This window comes from Chiloscyllium punctatum, chromosome 36, assembly GCF_047496795.1.
Source record: "Chiloscyllium punctatum isolate Juve2018m chromosome 36, sChiPun1.3, whole genome shotgun sequence".
Classification (NCBI taxonomy): Eukaryota; Metazoa; Chordata; class Chondrichthyes; order Orectolobiformes; family Hemiscylliidae; genus Chiloscyllium; species Chiloscyllium punctatum.
Window position 1 is genome coordinate 56,874,094 of NC_092774.1, and position 14,698 is coordinate 56,888,791.

General features: G+C 45.5%; 1 non-coding gene across 1 annotated transcript; it reads right to left on the minus strand.

The window, feature by feature from the left end:
• Nucleotides 1-767: 767 nt before the first annotated feature.
• trnae-uuc (transfer RNA glutamic acid (anticodon UUC)) lies at nt 768-839 on the minus strand. The gene has a single exon. It is a non-coding gene; the product is annotated as a tRNA-Glu (tRNA).
• Nucleotides 840-14,698: the final 13,859 nt, after the last annotated feature.

Sequence of the window (14,698 nt, forward strand, 5' to 3'; positions counted from 1 at the left end):
GTTTATTGTTGTTCTCCTCTTTTTCAAACCGGGAGCCCCCCTCAGGCCATAGTCTCACTACTTGGAGCACGAATACACAGACTAGACAAAGGCCGCCACTGAGGACTAAAACACCAAGTCGAAGATTCATGCCACTCCATTTACTCCATCCAAGAATTCCTGAACACCAAAGACACGAAGATAGAAGAGGATGGAATAATATTGTCCTTTGACATAACAGCCCTGTTCACATCCATTAACATCAACGTGACCAAAGAAAACTGAAGACACTACTCGAAGAACTAAAGACAAAAACACAGAACCAACTTCAGCAGCAAAGATAACACTGTCAACTCGTGGAACTGTGCCTTACCACCCACTTCATATTCAGTAACAAGCCCTACAAACAAATCAACGAAATGCCCATGAAACACTTCTGTCATCAAAAAATGAAACAAATTAGAGGAAACCTACAACACCATCAACAATGTCCTTACTGGCATAAAGTTCACAAAAGAGGAGAACAACAACAAAGTGCCATTTCTAGATGTCACAGGAAAGCGAACAATCAATGATAAATTCAAAACAGCCTCTACAGGAAAACACCACACGCGAACCAATTACGTAGCTACAGAAGTAATCATCCCTACACATACAAACAAATCGGAATGAGGGCACTATTTCAACGAACCACTACACGCTGCAACACCCAGTGACTACGAAGACCAATAAGTAACAGTACAGCGCATTCAAGGAGAATGGGTCGCCAAAAACACACTGAAAATTGCTTCCCTGACCGGGAATCGAACCCAGGCCGCAGCGGTGAAAGCGCCGAATCCTAACCACTAGACCACCAGGGAGACATGCCCGAAGTCTGACAACTCTACTGAAAATTGCTTCCCTGCCCGGAAATCGAACCCGGGTCACAGAAGTTCGAAGGCTTCCACCAAAGTCCTTTCGTGTATCCAGTGCTCCCGATGCGGTCTCCTCTACATTGGGGAGACTGGAGCCTCCTCGCAGAATTAAGTCACAGCGCGTGAGGGAACATCTCCAGGACACCCGCAAAAATCAACCCCATTGTCCTGTGGCCCAACATTTCAACACCCCTTCCCACTCTGCCAGGGACATGCAGGACCTGGGCATCCTCCATCGCCGCTCCCTCCCCACCCGATGCCTGGAGGAAGAACGCCCCAACTTCTGCCTTGGATACATTCAACCCCAGGACATCAATGTGGACTGCACCAGTTTCCTCATTTCCCCTCCCCCCACCTTACCTCAGTTACAACCTTCCAGCTGAGCGCTGTCCTCAGGACCAGTCCGACCTGCCAATCTCCCTTCCCACCTTTCCGCTTCACCCTCCTCTCTGACCTGTCACCTCTGTCACCACCCCCATTCACCGATTGTACTCTTTGCTACCTTAGGCCCAGCACCCTCCAATTTATCTCACCACGCCTGGAAGAGTCCTGCCTCTATTCCTGATGAAAGGCTTTTGCCCGAAACGTCGATTTTCCTGCTCCTCGGAAGCTGTCTGACCTGCTGTGCTTTTCCAGCATCACTCTGATCTAAACTCTGGTTTCCAGCCTCTGCAGTCCTCACTTTTGCCTACCCAATAAACCCAATGTGCCGATTTCACATCCACAAAATGACACAAGCAGACACAGTGTCTGCAGAAACCCGAGCCACATTACTTTACATTAAAGACATCTGGGAAATAATATCCAGACAACTCAAACCCCTCAGCATCATGGTAGCCCACAAGCCGACCAACTCACTTAAACAGCGGCTAATGAACCTGAAATACCCGATACAAACAACCAGCAAATGAATGTTATTTACAAAATACCATACAAGGAAATATATACATGAACTCTGCCGCACAGGTCTCTGTGACAAGAAATGCTGGGATGAGATAAGGAAGATTTTTTCAGCCAAAACGAATCGGCACTGACTGGACAGCCATTTAAAATCAACGCTGTCTGCCCAGGATGGAAGACCCGAAGGGATGAACAGTTTTCTCATTTCCTGAAGATTTACAAAGGTGAGACTGGGTTTTGGTGTTTGTTCCCTTTCCACTCCCAAGAGCCGCAGTCTTTGGGGCGGTGTGTTGGGGAAAGTGAAATGTGCCCGTGAGCAGCGTGTGGGTCTCTTTCAGCTTCCCCTCCTCTGACAGCGCTGTGACGGGACTCTGATGTTCTCAGGGACACTTACTGACGCGAGACAGTGAAAGGAATCTCGTTCCTGCAGATTAGGAATTTACACCGTATGCCGGCTTCGGGACAATGAGAAAGATTAATTGGGATGTGTGAAGAAGCTGTGAGCTGCATTTCAAACAGGTAGGTGGAGTCAGATGCGTCATCCATTGCGCCCCTGGTACTGTGCGTACCTGACGCCGCCATGCTGCAGAGTTCTGACGTTAACACGGACATGCGCAGCATTGGGAACATTCACAAGGTGAACAGCCAAAGATAATCACCATCACTGCTTCCCTTCCATAGTCCCAACTGAAGGAGGTGGCTCGGGAAATCGTGGATGCGCTGGTGATTATTTTCCAGAGTTCAATAGAATCGGGGTTGGTTCCTGAGGATTGGAGGGCGGCTAATGTTGTGCCACTTTTTAAGAAGGGTGGGCGGGAGAAAGCAGGAAATTATAGACCAGTTAGTCTGACCTCAGTGGTGGGAAAGATGCTGGAGTCTATTATAAAGGATGAAATTACGGCACATCTGGATAATAGTAACAGGATAGGACAGAGTCAGCATGGATTTATGAAGGGGAAATCATGCTTGACTAATCTTCTTGAATTTTTTGAGGATGTAACTCGGAAGATGGACGAGGGAGATCCAGTGGATGTACTGTACCTGGACCTTCAGAAAGCTTTTGATAAAGTCCCACACAAGAGGTTAGTGAGTAAAATTAGGGCGCACGGGATTGGGGGCAAAGTACTAGATTGGATAGAGAATTGGTTGGCTAATAGGAAACAAAGAGTAGTGATTAACGGCTCCATTTCGAAATGGCAGGCAGTGACCAGTGGGGTACCGCAGGGATCCGTGCTGGGACCGCAGCTTTTTACAATATATGTAAATGATATAGAAGATGGTATCAGCAATAATATTAGCAAATTTGCTGATGACACAAAGCTAGGTGGTAGGGTGAAATGTGATGAGGATGTTAGGGGATTACAGGGTGACCTGGACAAGTTAGGTGAGTGGGCAGATGCATGGCAGATGCAGTTTAATGTGGATAAATGTCTGGTTATCCACTTTGGTGGCAAGAACAGGAAGGCAGATTACTACCTCAATGGTATCAAATTAGTAAAGGGGCTGTTCAGAGAGATCTGGGTGTTCTTGTCCACCAGTCAATGAAGGCAAGCATGCAGGTACAGCAGGTCGTGAAGAAGGCTAATAGCATGCTGGCCTTCATAACAAGAGGGATTGAGTATAGAAGCAAAGAGGTGCTTCTGCAGCTGTACAGGGCCCTGGTGAGACCACACCTGGAGTACTGTGTACAGTTCTGGTCTCCAAATTTGAGGAAAGACATTCTGGCTATTGAGGGAGTGCAGCGTAGGTTCACGAGGTCAATTCCTGGAATGGCAGGATTGCCTTACACGGAAAGACTGAAGCGACTGGGCTTGTATACCCTTGAGTTTAGAAGACTGAGAGGGGATCTGATTGAAACGTATAGGCTTATGAAAGGACTGGACACTCTGGCAGGAGGGAACATATTTCCGTTGATGGGGGAGTGCTGAACCAGAGGACACAACTTCAAAATACGGGGTAGACCATTTAGGACAGAGATGAGGAGAAACTACTTCACCCAGAGAGTGGTGGGTGTGTGGAATGCTCTGCCCCAGAGGGCAGTGGAGGCCCAGTCTCTGGATTCTTTTAAGAAAGAATTGGATAGAGCTCTTTAAGATAGTGGAGTCAAGGGGTATGGAGATAAGGCTGGAACAGGATACTGATTAGGAATGATCAGCCATGATCATATTGAATGGCGGTGCAGGCTCGAAGGGCAGAATGGCCTACTCCTGCATCTATTGTCTATTGTCTATTGTCTATTGTCTAACTTTGTGAAGCAGTATCTTTCACTGGCAAATAAAACACCTTTGTCCTCAGGTGCCTGCTTAACTTCGATCACGACTTCACGCCCCTCACTGTTCTCGTCTCATTTCCAAACCCTTGGCTCATCGCCTCAATAGCAGCTCTGTGGGTATCTGCTTGAACCACCCTGACAGGCAGTGGGCTACAGGTTCCCGACCAGTCCCAATGTGATTGAAATACTTCAATCCCTCCACTGAATTACATCTTTAAAAAAACCGTGGAGCAATCTCTCTTTCTTTTTGACGACGTTTCTCAACTGTCGTCGGCAGGGTTCACACCTGCGTGGGGAAACTGCAACGGATTTCCAGTCCATCGCATTCACCACTCGGCCCACCAATACAGAACCACACTGACAGCTTCATTTCCCAGGTCTCTCTGCCTGTGGAACTGAAAAAGAGTGAATCATTGCTGAGTTTGTTTGAATCCAATCATTTCACAGGTTTCGAAAGGGTTAAATATCTGCAAATGGCGATTCTGGGTGTTTCATCCCGAAAGATGAAATGGATGTTCAGTTAAAAACAAAAACAGAAATTGCAGGAGCAACTCAGAAGGTCAGGCAGCATCTGTGGAAAGAGAATCAGAGACAACATTTCAGAACTCGTTTTTTCCCTCATCCAGGTACAGCCAAACCTGCTGATTTTTTCCAGCAGTTTCGCTTTCTGTCTCGGATTCTCAGCATCCGCAGTCCTTTACGTTAGAAATTCAATCAATTCAGAAACCCCTTTGTGCTTCCTCAGTGGAGAAGATTTGTGGAGAAGTGGAGAAGAATGTTTGGGAAACATTTTCCTGAATCCATTAAAAAGGTGCACTTTCACAGCCAAGAAAGTGATAGGAGCGAGATCAAGAAACACTCCGTCCCTGGGTGGTCTCGACACACCAACCTTTCGGTTAATAGCTGAACGTGCTGACCAATTGCTCCACAGAGACAAATCCGAGCAGTGGCTGCACAGTGTCTTTGAGGAACCTACTAATCGATTCATAATTCAACCCGCCCTGCCCAAAATTACCATTGTCTTCTATCAGTTTTACTTTTCCATAATAAAACCTTGGACATTCATTATGGAGACATGGGGACAGTCTGATCCCACCATCTGCAGGCACATCCATGTCACGAGGAACGAGCTCTCCTACACCGGGACCATCGCACTCCGAGCCTTTCAGTGTTTTGCCTCTTCCCGAATTTTCTCATTGGCTCCGAGCCGAGAATGGGTTTGAATTCCTGATGTGCAGAGAATTCTTTCAATGTCTCGGGTCAGTTCATGTCCCGAGAATATCAGAGTCAATCAGCCTCTTAAACAAAGGGACGGTGTCTGGACTGTCTCTGCTCAGTCCGTCAGTTCTCCTCCAATTCCACTTCCCAAAGAGTTTCTAAAGATTCACAAAGCTGGAGACTGGGATTTGTGTTTTACTTCCTGAACATTTTTCTACCTGCTAACTGACAATATTTTGCCAAAACCTCTGCCCCATTGTAACACTTGCATCATGTCCAGGGGTGAGCAATTTCCATTTTGTGGAGACATTCCCAAGTTTGTGAATGTTCTCTTTGGAGCAAAGAAGGTTAACTGGAGATTTCCAGGGGCTGTTGGCAATGATGGGAGAAGACGTGGTGTGAATGGGCAGGTTAATGATCAGAAGAACCTCTTGCCACTGACTCGGGTCAGTTACCAGAGGACAGGGATTGAAGTTCTTTAATGGAAAGCAGCATTTGTGCAGAACAAACACAGCGAATACTGCAGAAAGCCAACGGGTCGAGCAGCATCTGTGGAAAGGTAAACAGAGCCGGCGTTTTGAGTGCGCTACGGTTTTTGTTCAGAACTCAGTCTTTTGCCTCTTCCCGAAGTTGGTCCAGGTCTGTGTCTCAATTGACAAACACGTGGCAAGTGCAGTGCCGCAATGTGAAATTATAGCCTTTGTTGTTTTAAAAAAAAAGCAGTGCATTGTATAAATGGTGATATATTGGAATATGGAGAAAGTGAGGACTAGAGGTGAAAGTCGAAAAATATGGCACTGGAAAAGCACAACAGGTCAGGTAGCATCTGAGGAGCAGGACAGGGAACGTTTCGGGCACAAGCCCTTCATCAGGAATGATGTATGGATGTACTAATGGGTCTCAGAGTCCCTCCACACCAGTCAATGCCAGTTGTCGGGCAGATGCAGCAGGCAATGAGCAAGGCAAATGATATATTACGAAGAGGAATTGAGTTCAGAAGTGGGGTCATTGAACATATTCAAGGCTAATTTAATCTGAGTTTTGAACAACAAAGAAGTAGATGCTTATGGGGGGAGGTAAGAAAATGGTTTTAAGACCAGTACAGATCAGTCACAGAGTCAGACAGCACTGAACAGACCCTTCATCCAACTAGTCCATGCTGAGTATGTTCTCAAACTAAACTCGTCGCACCTACCAGTGTTTAGCCCATAAACCTTCCAACCTTTCATATTGAAGTACTTATTCAAATGTCTTTTAAACGTCGTAACTGTACGTGTATAAAATCATGAGGGGCATAGATCGGATTAATAGACAAAGTCTTTTCCCTGGGGTGAGTGAGTCCAGAACGAGAGGGCATGGGTTTCGCGTTAGAGGGGAAAGATACAAAAGAGATCTAAGGGGCACCTTTTTCATGCAGAGGATGGTATGTTTATTGAATGAACTGCCAGAGGAAGTGTTGAAGGCTAGTACGATTGCAACATTTAAAAGGCATTTGGGTAGGTGTATGAATAGGAAGGGTTTGGAGGGATATGGGGCCGTGTGCTGTCAGGTGGGACAAGATTGGGTTGGGATAGTTGGTCGGCGTGGACAGGTTGGACCAAACAGTCTGTTTCTGTGCTGTACATCTCTATCTCAATGTTAAACATACTCAGTGACCTGGCCTCCACAGTTTTCTGTGACAATGAATTCCATAGATTCACCACTCTCTGGCTCAAGAAATTTCTCCTAATCTCCATTCTCCCTTTATGCTAAGGCTATGCCCATGGGTATTAGTCTCTCCTCCCAGTGAAAACATCTTCCCAGTGTCCACTCTGTCCAGGCCGTTCAATGTTCTGTACGTTTCAGTTAGATCCCCCTTGAATGTGGGCCTGTTAATCAACATGAACCAAACCGTTCAGGATGAGGACATCCGTGATTAGATTCAACAATGTGAGAATGGAGGGCGAGAGTGCGGGAAGGAGATTTTCAGCTTTTAGGGAATAAGGTAGGAAAGAAAGTTTAATATAAATTATAATTGATCAGATGAGCCGATGGGCCAAGGAGTAGTGGATGGAGTTTAATTTAGACAAATATGAGCTGTCGCATTTTGATGAGGCAACTCAGGGCAGGACCTATGCGGTTAATGGTAAATTAATGGAATATTGTGCTCAAGGAAGTAGTAGAGGCAGATTCATTAAGACACGTTTGGATGGGTTTTCTGCATGGTAAGGGAATTAAGGGTATTTGAGATAATGCAATTAGGAGGATCTGAGACGATTGATAGATCCGCCATGATTTTAATGAATGGCGGAGCAGGGTCGATGGTCCAAATGGCCTCGTCCTTCTATTACTTTGAAACGATAACCCTGCGTTTCCCATGGCTAACCCACCTAACCTGCACATCCCTGGACACTGGGCAATTTTCCACAGCCAATCCAAATCAAGGCCAGTGAGCAATGTAGTGATGTGGAAACCAAACACCAGAGAATGATAGAAAGGGACAAGGAGAATAAATGTACGAGCAACCAAACTGGATTCTAACCATCACAAAAAATAAAACTAAAAGCTCAGTTTGTGAATGGGTGCTGCATTGTAACAAAAGAAAATTAATTGACTGCACACGTTGAAGAGAATAATTATGATCTGAGACTCCTTCCAGAGATGTGGCTTCAGAATGACAAGGATTGGATCCGGAATATCGAAGGGATACATGGCATTCAAGTCGAGTGAGAAGCTCAGTAAAGGTAGAGGGTGGGCACTACTAATCAAATCACTGATAACATGGTAGTCTGGCTTTAGCTTGGATTTCAGGTCCTGATTTCTCTGTCCTCTGATCTCCCTGTTCCCACAGAGTTAAATGTTGTCTGTTCTCAGCTCTGCTCGATTTCTGCTGAAACTTTGACCCCCTTTTACACCTTTTGGAGCAATAAAATATTCTGAGCCTCCTGGAAATGACACATTATCTATACCCCTCCTGATTTAAAAAATCTCTAAAGTTATCTGTCAACTTCCTCCGCTCCATTGGAAAAATGTCCCAGCTTCTCCTTAATTCAAACCCTCCATTCCCTGCAACACGCTGGTAAAGTCGGGAAGAGGGAATTGCATCAAATCACATAAATGTACTGTCTGAAACAATCTAGCTGTGTTCTTGCCTGAGATATTGAGAGTCCCTTGTGTAAGTAATTACGAATGCAATAATTTTGGTCACAGAATTGAACAATCATTTTGCAACAAAGGGGTCTACTTTGATAAGGAGGTAGTGGTCATTTCTAGGGTAAGTGAACAGCTTCTAGATCAGGGAGATGAAGTTCCAGACACTTGGGAAGGGCAAGAAATGAATTTGATAAATAAGACAAAGAACTGTGGATGCTGGAAATCTGAAACAAAACTGAGAACACGGGAAAAACTCAGCAGGACTGGAAGCATCTGTGGAGAGAAAGCAGAATTAAATTTTAGAGTCCAACAACTCCTCTTCAGGATTCTGAAATAGTTTGTGAGAACCCCTTAAGTCATCTGCCCAGCTTTAAGACCATAATACACAGGAGCAGGATGAGGCCATTTGGCCCATCGAGTCTGCTCCACCAGTCGATCATGGCTGATATGTTTCTCTATCCCATTCTGTTGCCCTCTCCTCATAACCCTTGACCCCTTACTAATCAAGAACCTATCTCTGTCTTAAATGCCCTCAATGACTTGGCATCCTCAACCCTTCTCCTCGTGGAAGCATCATCTCCACATCCACACCATCCAATCATAGAGTAGCACAGCGCTGCCTGACCCACTGTGATCTCCAGCATTTGTTGTTTTCAGGAAGGATTCCAGCATCTCCAACAACGCGCTTCTAAATTTTGTGCCCAGTTGGTTAGCTCTCCCTGGATCCCGTGAGATGTAACCTTACTCAACAATCCACTGTGTGGTACAATTAACAAAGTTCCCAGCCCCCACCTCTGTCTGCACACATGGGCAGCACGTTGGATCAGTGGTTCACACTGCTGCCTTACAGCGCCAGTGATCCGCTTTCGATTCCAGCCTTGGGGCGACTGCCTGTGTGGATTTTGCTCATTCTCCCTGCCGTGTCTGCTGGGTTTCCTCCTAGTGCTCTGGTTTCCTCCCAACATCTAAAGGTGTGCAGTTTCGGGAGAAGTGGCCATACTAAATGGGCCCATAGTGTGCAGTAAGTGTAGTGGAATGGGCTAGGGGAAAATGTCCACATGGGTTACGCATTGGATGGTCGGTGTAGACTTGTTGGGCTGAATGGCATGTTTCCACATTGCAGGAATTCTACGTGGCATTCCCCCAACTCCAGAGTCTCAGCACTCTTGGTTTTTCCTATGGACAGTGTGGGGGAGGGAAACAATGTTTTATACGGGAGTAAGGTGCAGTGAGTGTGAAGCTAAAAGTAAACACAGTGCATTGCTGTTTTCCCCAGTATACCAGAGGGTGAGGGGTGATCTTACAGACGTTTCAAGAGTCATGCGAGGCATGGATAGGATAAATAGACAAGGTCATTTCCCTGGGATGGGAGAAGTCCAGAACAGGAGGATAACATGTTTGATGTGAGGCAGGCAAGTGTAAGGAATGATCTGCCAGAGGAAGTGATGGATATAGGTCCAATTATAACATTTAAATGGCATCTGGATGGGTATAAGAATAGGAAGAGTTCAGAGGGATATGGCCAAGTGCTGGTAAATGAGACAAGATTACATTAGGCTATCTGGTCGGCACGGATGAGTTGGACTGAAGGACCTGCCTCTGTGCTGTGTATCTCCATGACTCTGTCTTGCCTGTAATGTTTGCCCTGCCTGTGTGTTCAGTTTCTGTCTGGTGTCGGTGCCAATGCCTTGATATCACATTTCCTCCATCTCCCCACTTCCACCTCCCCAGATGTTAACCATTTCGTGTCTGGTTGTTTCTCAAGAGGCTGCATTGAAGGTTCATCCTGAATAGACACTTTTTTTCTTGCTTCCCAAAATCAGACTTACTCACTCCCAGATGTCGTGAGAGATACTAATTTTCAGGGTGGAGGTATCCAAAATTCAGAGGTGTCTATCTTGATGTTTTCACTTTTCGGTCTCTGTAAGATCCTGAATCAGTACCGTCGGGAGGATTAGTTTGAGCGGTGTGAGAATAGAGGGATGAGAAGGGGTGGGATGGTGCTTTCAATTTTGTGGGGAAAGAAAAGAATGTTCTGCAGAAAGTAGAATTGCTTGTTTGGAATTTCTAACCTGGACTGACAGTAATGACTTTTGTAATCTCTTTTTACAGATTATTTGAAGATCTGAAGACGGACGTTTCAATATCAATCGATGAAGAGCTTTGCCTGAAACATTGACTCTGCTGCTCCTCAGATGCTGCCTGATCTGCTGTGCTTTGACTCTGACTCTCGAGCATTTGCAGTCCTCAATTTCACGTCAATGTCTGGCAGTCACTGAATCCATCGGGACCGTAACAATTTTCGACTATGATTCTGTGAGAAGGAACCAAGCTTTTTGGTTCCTCTTTCAGTACGTTTTCAGCATCAGTGAGAGTGGAAGAGAGACCCGACTATTGCAGCACTCTGATTGTGGAGCCAGTAAAAGTTATACAGACTGGGAAAAATAATTCACGGCAGGGAGGTGCTGTACACGCGTTTGTGTGCAGCTGAAGCTTCGGTCATGGAGAAACCCAAGGAATCCCGTCCCGTGGAGAAACCATGAAAATGTGGCGACTGTGGGAAAGGCTTCCGTTTCCCATCTGACCTGGAGACTCATGGGCGCAGTCACACCGGGGTGAGACTGTTCTCCTGCTCTGAGTGCGGGAAGACCTTCAGCAATTCCTCGGTACTGCAGAGGCACCAGGGGGTCCACACAGGCGAGAGGCCATTCTGCTGCCCCGAATGCAGGAAGGCCTTCAGCTATTCCTCCGTCCGACTGATCCACCGCCGGGTCCATATATTAGAGAAGCCCTTCAGCTGCTCCAAGTACGGGAACTCCTTCAATGATACCTCTGCCCTGCTGAGGCACCAGCAGGTCCACACCGGGGAGAGCCCGTTCTCCTGCCTCAAGTGCGGGAAGGGCTTTACCCAGGCATCCCACCTTCGGGTCCATATGGGGGAGAGGCCCTTCTCCTGCCCAGAGTGCGGGAAGGCCTTCAGCAATTCCTCCCACCTGCTGAGGCACAGGTGGGGCCATACCGGGGAAAGACCGTTCACCTGCCCCGAGTGGAAGTGGAGGTTCTCATCATTCTGCACCTTGCAGAAGCGCCAGCGGGCACACCAGTGCTCCCAACAATCTGATTCTGCTGGTGAAACTGCTGTGGGTCACTGAGAGGACTGAACCCCTGCACATTCTGACAGTGCTTATAATGGGAGAGTCGGTCGGTTTTTTTTGTTTTATGCCGTCGTGCTCCCCCACCCCTGCAACTTTGCTTCCAGTGGGCGCTGCTGCTCATTGATACCAGCAGTTGTTCTCTCTAGCATTTTTCTGTCCAGTTAAATAATTATTGACTCTGTCTGGGAACGAGCTCTAGTCTGTAAGAAATAGCTGAATACTTCAGGGTGTCCATTCGCATTCAGCAGTGACTTAGAAATTAAATTCACGGTTATGTGCCTGTGAACAACGCATCATCGAAGGATTGCCCAACGGCTTGGCAATCCATTGTTGGAAACTGTTTGCTTGAATTGATAATTTTAAAAATTCTCTTCCTTAATTTACCCCTTAAGTTTCTATCTATGAGATGGTGGAGGACTTGATCAAAGGGATTAAATCATTGCTATTAACTGGATTATCTTGTTTAACTTTACCCTCGTAAATTTGCCGGATTCATAATTGTTTGTTTTTGTTTAAATTCTCATTCTGGTGTGCAAGATCTGTTCATCAAGTGTGGTTCACTTCACGAAACTGCTGTGGGTCATTCCCAGGACTGAGCCCCTGTGCATTCTGACAGTGTGTGTGCTGTGGGAGAGTCAGTGGGTTTTTTTGTTTTATGCCCATGCCCCGCCCAGCCCCGCCGCCAACTGCTTCCATTGGGCGTTGCTGCTTGTTGAGCCCAGGAGCTGTTCTCCCTAGATTCTACTGTCCAGTTAAAGAATTGTTGGCTCTTTCTGGGAATGAGTCCCAGCCTGTAAAAAATGGCTCAATATGTTGGGATGTCTGTTCACATTCAACAGTGACTTTTAAATTAGATTTACAGTTCCCTGTCTGTGAAACAGTAAATGGTCCAAGGATTGCACAAAGGCTTGGCAATCCATTGTTGGAAACTGTTTGTTTGAATTGGTAAGTTTAAAAAAAATTCTTTCTTAATTTGCCACTTAAGTTTAAGTCTCTGAGATGGTAGGGGACTTGATCAAAGGATTTGAATCATTGCTATTAATTAGATTATCTTCTTTAACTTTGCCCTAGAAAATTTGCCATATTTATAATTGTTGGTTTTTGTTTAAATTATAATGTTGAGGTGCAAGATCTGTTCTTCATCAAGTCTGGTTAGGAACAGTTGAGAAATTGAGGGACATTGCATGTTTTAATTTCACTCTGTTGTGAATCTAGTGACAGTGACATTCATTTGTATTGGGTTGCTTACCCTTAGTTGTCGTGTCTTCCACCCCAAGTATTCACTATGGTAGTGAGTTCCGCAGTCTCACCACACTCTGAGGTTTTTCATGAAATCCTTAGTACAGAATTGTAAGGGAAAATGTTGACAAGGGCAGAATATAGGGTCTTAACTGCAAAAGCCAGGAAGACATTCGACAAAGTAAAACCATGACAATGTCGGGATAAATAAGGAACTTTGACAGCAATGAAGAGGTCACACGTCAGAGTTCAAGATAATGGTCGTGACAAAAAGAAAAAGTACTCTGCAGATATTGAATATTGTAATTAAGCAAGTTTCTAAATGCTGTAGTTGGTTGAATACGATAATGTAAGAGATTAAAAAACCAAAACCATGAATGTAATTTGATGTTGGTAACCATAAAGCAAGTGCATACTATTGATTGCTTTGGCCAATTCCTAATGGGAATGACAGCAACAGAAAATCATGTCGTGACACACAGATAAAACACACACGTTGTACAACAAAACTAGACTGTTATTGGGATCAAAGACATTTAAATGACAGGAGACATAGTCCCTGCAGTGATCCGAATGTGAGCTGAACAAATTTCACACTTGAACAATATTCTCTGGGAATGCAATGTCCACCTCATTCGGTCATTCAGGCCATCGAGTCAACATTGAGTGACCGTCCCACCCAGACCCAGTTCGTTACCCAATCCCTGTAACCCTGCATCTCCCATGGTCAATCCACCCTCATCTGCACATCCTTTGGACTGTGGAACGAGGCCAGAGCACCAGAGGAAGCCCACGCAGACACAAGGGGAGAATGTGTAAACTCTACACAGACAGTCGGCCCGAAAGTAGGATCAAACTCAGGTCACTGATGCCGTGAGGCAGCAGTGCTAACCACCGTGACACCACCACATGCTGCTATCTTAAAAAGTGAATTTCAAACACTAGAGAACATTTGAGAGAAAAAACAAAACTCTCCTATCTTAAATGAGAGACTAGTCTCTGGCTAGAATTGAGTTGACATTACATTTACATTAAGTCCTCTCCAGATGTTATACAGCTCCATCGGATCAACTGTTTCTTCTAAACTCAAACTGATAGAAGCCCAGCCTGACATCCCCTTGTCCCCGATTATAAGTTGAGTAAATGAGCGACCCTCGACCTCACTGGCATGAAAAAGGATGGACTCAATCCAAGTTGACATTAACTGTCCAACCTCTTGACCCCCACGCCACAATGTGGTCATCCGCAACTCAGCCCTGAACGAGAGCAGAGGAACTGAATAGACAGCGGTGAGGTGGACATTGCATTCCCAGAGAATATTGTTCAAGTGTGAAATTTGTTCAGCTCACATTCGGATCACTGCAGGGACTATGTCTCCTGTCATTTAAATGTCTTTGATCCCAATAACAGTCTAGTTTTGTTGTACATTGTGTGTGTTTTATCTGTGTGTCACGACATGATTTTCTGTTGCTGTTATTCCCATTAGGATGTGTGAATTCAGTACCAGATTGCAGTCACAGTTCTGAATTTTCCTTGTGGATTGTTGTAGGACGTACTAAATGTCAGTCAGAATATAAGAAGCTCTACTGTTTATTTAACCCTCTGCTGTCATTGTCCTGGGACTGTATGAATGGGGAAGTGTAGAGGAAGTTTTACTCTGTATCTAACTCAATGCAGTCTCTGTCTTGGCAGTGTTTGTTGGGGACAGTGTTGAGGTAGCTTCACTTGAAATTTAAGAGTAGAGGAAGCTTTATTCTGATTGTCATCCCATGCTGTCCTTGTCCTGGGAGGTTTAGATGGCATCTATAATTGAAGTGAATGCAGACTTGGCTGTGGGAGTGGAGGGTACTTCTACCTGAGCACACCCATCTTTGAGATTGCTGTGCTGT